Raw genomic sequence first — 8,961 nt, 5'->3', positions numbered from 1 at the left:
CAGGCTACTTCTTGCATTATCTACTTCACTATGATTGATTAGCAAATGTTGTTATTCCAAACTCAGTGTATTTTTGTTTCACGAGTCTAGTTAAAAGCATTGCTCAACAGTAGATTATCCTGTCTGCAGGGAAAGATGCTTAGAAAAATGAAGCCAAAGCTATTGTAATTACTTGTACAGGTTCTTCTGCTCAGTAGCCTTATGAAATATTTCAAAATTGACTAAAAATCCTTTACCTCAAAGGTACCTCTTCTTATAGATTAGAAGCATGTGATTTAGTTCCTAGGAATTGTCATCATGAACATTACTCATGGGTTTGAAATCCATTATAAAGACTACCGGGTTTTGGAAATATTGCTGAAGAAAATCAACTTCTGAGTCAGATAAGTCCCCATTTGCTCATATATGACACCCATTTTCTTCTTAAGTGGACTCTGCAGAACTCCCTCAGAGAAACTGTCAAATCTACTAGAAAACACAGGATTGTTTGACAACAAACTGTGTAGGGTTTCTGAAGAATTACAAGTAACCATATGCAGGCACTCCTCTGATGACTGTTATTACTGCCTGAGTCAGAAAAATGGCATATTCATACAAGAGCTTCTACTCATTCCTTTTCTCAAGTACTTTCTTTCCCATTGCTGTTTGAGAAGATGTTCTTGCGTTCACATTGGAAAGTCGCAAACACCCTGACTCAAGTCATATCCTTTTTGCTTTCTGGAGTGCTGCACTCCAGATCTGTTTATGAAGAACCTTTTCAAAGAAGCTGTCTCCCAGGGGCTTTATAGCAGCTACCTTCCTCTTTGTACTGCAGCTGTCACTTTCAAGATACAAATGGTTGCACTTTCAAAATACTTATCTGTCTACTTTCCATGTTCGAAAATTTCTTGTGTGTAGAATTGCACAATAACTTTCATTAATTTAGCTTATACTTCTGCAAATACTTAAATGCTGCTAAGAAATAATGCTTCTCTAAATAACCACCTGTCCTAGATTCGTATCAATAGTTACTTCAACAATCATGCTTTTATAGTTTTGTAGAAACAGACCCAGCATTTGCTATGTTTAAGTTTATAGATTTGCTCATTTGCTACCGAAGCACTGGTAAGATTAAGAACACAGAATATTTCCATTATACTGGCTACTGTATGGCACTATACTGCTCACATAGCACAAGAGATGGAACCAAACAGTGAAAACCCCCTTATGTTTATCACCAGTATCTCCCTGGTTGTTGCACTTCAGCCTTTCCTGTATCAGTGCTGTTGCCTGGAGATCTGCTGCACACAAAGGAGATGAAAAATACTTTTCAGCTTGTTTGGAAACCGATATTTTGCATAACATAATGGCCTGCTGCTGTGTACAGCACCTTATGCAACATAGGAAGGAATGTGTTCTCAAAGTCTTCCTTGATTCAGATGAATCAAAGGTATAAGTTTAAGTTCCTACTTTGGGATCAAATTAATTAAATGAAATATCAAATTGGAAATCTATTTGAGGTTGTCTATTTTTCTTGGGCTTATCTGGCAAGCTTTTGGTAGGAGCATAGACAACGAAAAGCTGCAGGAGTGGATCCTGGGAGAGGACACCAGGAGCTGCCCCATGTTGGACATATCCAGTTCTAGACAGGTGAGCCCCTGTGATAACGTATTTAAGAAAAACAGTACACAACAGCTTCAATAGAGGAGAAAAACATAAGAGAAACAGCTCTGCAGATACCTAGGTCTGTAAAACAGGGAGAAAAGAGGACCCAGATGCCCAACAGACTCCCCTGCAGACTGGTGAAGCAGATTATCCCCCTACAGCACCATGTTGGAGCAAATATCCACTCAGGCCAACTGACCATGGAGGACATCATGCCACTGCAGGTAGAAGTGCCCTGAAGGAATCAGCAGCCCATGGAAAACCCACAGAGGAGGAGCTCTGTGGAGAGGAGCCCAGGTAGGATTAAATTTTCTGTCAGGAACTGAGACTTCTAGGGGCCCATGAAGGGTTTTCCTGAAAGACTGTAGCCCATGGAAAAATATCTGTGCTAGAATAGTTTTTGAAGGACTGCAGCTCATGGGATGGACATCACAGTGGAACAGGAGAAAAGTCCAAGTAGTAATGAATGGCAGACAAAAAGTACTGTAAACTGACCACAACCCTTATCACCCATCCCACTCTCCACCACTTTGCATGGCAGAAAGTGGCAGAGGAATTAGGAGGGAAGCAGTGAATTTGAGCCTGGGAAGAAGGTGGGGATGATGGGAGCGTGGATTTAGGGTTTTTTATTATTTCTTGATATCCTACTCTGTTGTTAATCGGCAAATCATTAAATTAATCTTCCCCAAGTTCAGTCTGTTTTGTCCGTGATGGTAGCTGCTGAGTGATCTCCCTGTCCTTATCTCCATGCATGAGATTTCACCTTATTTTCTCCCTCCACCTTGCTGCGGAGAGGGAGTGAGAGAGAGGTCTGGTGGGCACCTAGCCATCAGCCCACTACATTAATGCTTTCACAGTCAGCTGAAAATGAAGTCAACATCTGAAAACAAGCAGGTATAATAAAATGAAAGCTGTTTTGTACTCGATACTTGCATAATTTGTGATCAAATTTAAACAGTATTTATCCAAATTATGCTCAATCTGAGATATCTTCAGATTATGAAATTTACCCATAAGCAGTTTGCATCTTCATTAAATATCTGAAAGGCCAATACTGCTTTACTTTTTTATTGAATATATGTTTTACTTTATATATACTGTAAGTTATCTGGCACCCCACCTAAGGCAAAATTTAACACTTGTAAGTGGATATTGAGCGGTAGGTAGCACAGAGAATGGGCAGACTGACTTGAACCAGTTTCCCGTTTTCCAGTGTACTATAGTCAATATGTAATATACTTTGTATAATAAATATGACACTTCAAAAAATACCTTCCCAAATCTATATCTTATTTTAGCAGTTTCTCAGTATAGTTTCTTCTTAATGACTTTTCCCCAGACATACCATAACTACAACAACATATTTCTCCAATTAACCGCTGTTTTAGCTGCAATGTTCTTAGATGTTAGTTGGCAAAATGTGTTCCATTGTAGACTAAATTTCTGGACATGCAGGACTTCTAAACTGCAGTACTATTGAGCCAGGTAAATACATTGCAATCCAGACAGAATAAGTAGCACTGGATAGTCAGTTCCACTGTTATCTGTTCTTACTTTTTCCCTGACTGATCTTTCTCACTTCACAAAAAGTAGCATAGCACTGGTTTTTATTGCTTTTGGGGTTTGTTTGTTTGTTGGTTTTTTTTGATTGGTTGGTTTGGGTTTTTTTAACCTCCATTCCTCTTGGGATCTTTCGATGGCTCTGCTGGAGCTTTTGTTTGGTATTCTTAGCTTTAGCACATTGATTTGCTTGTTTGTTTTGTTTATGCTGCTGAAAATACTTTTTTTTTTCATCGTACCAAGCACATGTTTAGGTGTCAGATTATTCAGCAAGTTGCAGGATATGTTACTGATATGGAAAACATAATACTTAAAAGAGAAAATATTAAGCACAAAACAGAAGCAGAAAGTACAAATACAGTACAGTACAGGACAGTACAGTACAGGACAAATTGTGTTCCCACTCTCCAGTGTTTTAGCTAGTATTCCTGGAAAATAGGGACATAGTCTATTTCTAACTTTCATTTCATTTCTCTGTACTTATTTTCCTTTTTTCAAGGCTCAGAATTTTGAATATGATTTTTTGTATACTGGTGGCAAATTCTAAAATGCTTTTGTAGTAAATTTTTGGTCAGTGATCACCCCAGCAATTAGATTTCAATAACTGATTCAAGATAGAATAGACTAATTTCAGTTCTGTCAAACAATTTATATTCCACAGGTTTCAAGTTTTATACTTCCCAAAGAACATTATTACTCTCACTGTAGTCATTCTTATGATTGCCATGTTCCATTGTGATGTCCTGTACATACTGAATTGTTGCAATCTATAAATCTTAAAAGTCAAGTAAATCTGTTAATAAAAACGGATGATGAAGAGGTATTATATTGAAGAGCATTTCATTGAAAACTTATTACATTATACTTAAGTATTCTAATGGTTAGAAAACAACACAGTCCCTTCAATATGATTTTTTTCAGACCTCTCCTGGGTAAAGGAGTAAACGGCTTGGTTTTAGTATAGGACAATCTTCCAGTCTGAGTAAGTGAAGAATGATGCTTTATCCAGCAGGGCTCTTTTAGACATATTCCTGGTTCTGCAGAACATTCTAGTTTGAGGCAAAACGCTGGACAATGTTTCTGATCTTTTACACAGTAATAAGGGTTGAATATACTCATGATTCACTCCATTACTCCGGGTGAATAAGTTTCAGCACTTGCTGCTGAGTGTTTGGATTTGAATCCTGAATTTCATCACAGAATCTCAGCTGACAAAATGTTTGATATGAGCTATCTCTTACATGACAACAGCTTCCAATGCTTTCTTCACGACCTTGCTCCTCGTGATATGTCTTATTTACACTGGCCACTGTTTGCGTCTCTGCTTGCCACAACTTTCTGGTGGTTCTGTAGTAGTTCAAGAAAATAGGACATATTGTAAATATCCTTACTCATTGACTCACTTCAACCGTACGCAAATACAACTGCTTTAAATGTGACTCACTTTAGATGGGCATTCTCCAAAAACATTGCTGCAATATAAAAGCCTTTTCTTCATGGAAAGGCTCAAATTTCTGTACTCAGACTCAAAATAGATACAACGTAATTTCAACTCAGGGATAAATGTCTTACCTTCTTTATCCCCAAAGAATCTGGAGTTCAGGAGAGCCTGATTAAGGCTTCAAATTTCATTTTTGCCCCTTTCATATAAGAATTTTGCTGATTTAATGACTGAAAAAAGATTTAAAACTTCTCTGTTTTCTGTTGTGCAAAAAAATTCCATCATTTCAACTATTAGGTGCAATGAAATAAGTTTTTTGCTACTTTTTCATTTTAGTGAATGATGAGGCAATTCATACTTTTGCAATTCACATATTGAGCTGACTTTACAAATAAGGCTTCACAAATAGAAAGCTGTCAGTGCTTCTACAGTCACTCTTATTTTAGTTGTCAGTGATTCAATCATCTTGGAGTCTTTATTTTCGGAAAGGTTGGACCTGGGAAGTAGTGTTTTTATGGTTGGGTAGTGTAAGACCCCAGGGTATGAGCTATGAGCTCACTGAAAGGTTTGTACTTTAAAAATATACAAGGCTCTAAAACCTCAGACACCAAATTTTTAAAAAGGCCTTTCAGTTCTTTTAATACCTTAAGAGAGAGCACAAAGGAGAGGACATCGTACACATTTCTCAGGAGGTCAAAAATAACATACTTTCACTGGTAAACTTTAGAAAATAAGGGAACTTGGCAAAAGTTTAAAGGGATGGATGTTTAAAGGGAAACATCCAACCAAAGTAAAGAATTTCACAAAGCATTTACTTAGCACATGCTAACCCATACAACTTAGCAAAATCCAACCCATCTGGTTTTAAGTCACCCAAAATATTAGGGAAATAGATTAGGAGAAAAAGAAGAAGTAAAGAAAGAGAGAGAAAAAGAGAGAATTATAGCTACCAGCTGGAGTCCCACATAAGCCCAGCTTCCACGTGCCCAGGTGGCAGTGTCCAAACAAACATGGAAACCACATGTTGCTGTTTCTATGTTCTTTGGCCCCCTGTGGCCACTCCCCCAGGTGGGACATCCAGTGTGCCAGCCTTTATGGGGCTGGGTCAGGGGGTCTGGGGTGTGGTATGGGCAGTGCTCCCAGTGTCCAGTGACTGACAGCTGCCCCAGCGCTGCCCAAGGAATCTCCAAGAGGCTGCAGTGTGGGACAAGACATTACCTCACCTTTGTGAAATTTGACCTGTTCCTTCCCACACCACACACACACACACACACTTGAGTTGGTCCAAGCCAATAATTTATATAATAATATAATGTCTCACAGGGAGATACAGTAGCACAGGGTGCAATTTCTGTGCCTTTATTGATCCACTTTCTTCCTGGCCCCCTTGGTGAATATTCATTTTTCTAAAATTTTATTCTGGATAGCAACATTTGTGTACTTCACTCTTGAACTGTGTCTTACCATTTTGGTCTTTCAAACACAAAACCAATTAGAGGGCATTGCCCATTCTTCATTTGCTTGCTGAGGTTGAAATTCACTCCAAGGCTTACAGTTGAAGCAAGGCTTACTCACCAGTGAGGTATTACACAGACTTTATGCTTGCTCGGCTTGAATCTCTACTTCAGAAGTCTTTTTTTTGTCTACATAGCAATTTTGTCTTTTTTGTTGTTGTTGTTCCACAGTAAAGCCCAATACATAGGATGAACGTACACAGGATGCTACTTCAAGAGACAGAAAAATGTTACCTCTGTGGAGTCAGTCTCACTCAACCTGAGTTACATTAACAATGCTGCTGGTATGCTAAGCATATGGATCAGCTGATGCTGTACTGTATTTTTTCATCCCTAAGAAGAAACAGGAAGACTGTTTATCTCAGAGTGTGATGTATATTTCAAGACATTTGGCTTGTCCCCCTACATTTACACTGCTGCATATCATTCCTCCAGATGTCCCATTTTTCTTCTTCTTTTTTTTTTTTTTTATTTCTACAACATTTTCATAAATCAAAGTATCTGACTCACTCTCAGAAGGCATACTCTCTACCATCTAACTCAAGGACTTATGGAAGTCAGATATAGAGAGTACCGAAATAAGCAAATGTTTCTCATCACAGAAGACTACAACCTCTGCAATGGGTTTCTATCTCAAAAGTCTTACTTTTCAAGACTCTTACAAACATTTCCTAATCATAAATATTTGTAACTAATATTTATTATTATTCATTATTATATAGTTACTAAGGTGACTTCAAATTGTCATCTCAGGTTAATATCTCTTCCAGTTTCATTCCTCTCTAAAGATGTTAAAAATTTATAAAGAATCCTATTGAAATATCATGATGGACAATCAGTATTTATGTTTATTTGATGCCTTGAGAAAAGAAAGCATTTCTTTAGAATTTTAACCCATTGACATCCTCGGAATTAAGCATCATGCACAACATTATAGTTTGAATAGACAATAGTATTAATATAAATTAATCATCTTATTAACTAATAAGAGCTGTGGTATGCTGGCTGTGAACATTTGAAAATTGCAGTGCCTCAAATGCATTTGGTAACTAACTAAATTTTAAGCAAAAATATTTCAATTTGTTAAAAACTGTTAAAAAATTATTTTAAACAGTACTTCAAAATTTATTCCTACAGAAAATTTATTGAAGGCCTTTAGGAAACAGCAACAAAGTATAATTAAAGATATGGTTTTACACTGTAATTGTTAAAGCTTCAGGCCCAGAGCCTGCTCCCAGATCTAGTGGTATAAATTATCTAAGCATCTGTTGCTTAGATTTTGTTTCTCCAAGAGACCTGGCTGCTATGAAAAATTTGCAATTTACTCTAACATTTTCTAATGTCAGGTTGTGTCTGACTATTTGTAGACCAAAAGGTGTAGACAAAAAGACTAGAATAGTAATTTCTGAGGAGCTCACCCTATCTACCTCAACTATATATCTCTCAAAGACCATACTGAGTTCTACTGAAAGGCATTTGAAGGACAAGACAAACATCAGGAACAGTCAACACAGGTTCTCAAAGCGAAAATCCTATCTAACTAATTTGATATCCTCTTACAATAAGGCCACCTGCTAGGGGATGGGGGCAAGACAGTGCATGTAGTTTTTCTGGATTTAAGTAAACCTTTTGATACTGCCTGTCACAGTAGTTTTCTGTATGGGTTGTCCATCTGTGAAGAACTGGCTGCTTCTGGCCAGCACCCAGCCAGCAGTGGTGTTTCTCAAGTCTTAGCTCCAGGAGTAGTTCTGTTCAATATTTTTGTCAATTATCTAAATGCAGGACCTCACTGCATTAGCAAGTTTATCGATGGTATTTACCTGGGAGGTGCTTAAGGAACAGGAATCCCTGCAGAGGGATTTGGGTAGATCATAGCATTGGCTAATCATCAATGGCATAAAATTTAGTAAGAATAAATGTCAGATTCTGTACTTAGGACATAGTAACTCTGAACATAAATATAAATTGGGAGAGGAGTGGCTGGAGAGCAGCCCTGAAGAAACAGATCTAGGATGCTGATTAACATTAGGCTCAACACAAGTGAGCAGTGTGCCCAGGCAGCCATGTGGTCAAACTTCATCCTAGGGTACCTGCAATATGGCATCACCAGCTCATCAAAAGAATTAATAGTATTCAGTGTTGGCATGGCCTCACCTTGAGTACTGTGTGTGGTTCTGGGCCCCACAATTTAAGAAGGATGTCAAGATCTTTGAACGCATCCGGAGGAGGGCAATGAAGCTGATGAAAGTGCTTTAAGACATGTCCTATGAGGAGTGACAAAGTCTATTCACTTGAGCTTGTCTGTTTGGAGAAAAGGAGCCTGAGGGGTAACCTTATTGCTCTCTTCAGCTTCCTAAGAAGGAAAAACAGAGAGTTGCTGATGTCTTCACCCTGGTATCCAGTGACAGTACACATGGAAGGAATCATTTATTTACCAAGAGAGTCATCAAACACTGGAAAAGGTTTCCTAGAGCTGTGGTCAATGGTCCAAGCCTGTCGGAATTCAGTAGGTGTTTGGACAATGCCCTTGGAGTAGATGATCATCGTAGCTCTACTACTCTATTCTATTCTATTCTGTTCTGTACTAACCTCACTTTAACTCATCAGGTTAAAGTCAAGTCAAAACAGGGAGCCCTCAGCAGAGCAGGATGTCTTAGAAATGTTTATGAGAGAACTAGGTATAAGTAAAGCTATAGGTGTCCAATTCTGCTTCAAGACTTTCATGATGCCCATTCAAAAACACTGATAGAACAACTCTAGCATTTCTTCGAAGACTACAAGGAAGTTTACTGTATTCTAATA

The sequence above is a fragment of the Manacus vitellinus genome, unplaced genomic scaffold (assembly GCF_001715985.3).
Source record: "Manacus vitellinus isolate BGI_N305 unplaced genomic scaffold, ASM171598v3 scaffold_18_pilon, whole genome shotgun sequence".
NCBI lineage: Eukaryota > Metazoa > Chordata > Aves > Passeriformes > Pipridae > Manacus > Manacus vitellinus.
This window is presented reverse-complemented; position numbering follows the sequence as displayed.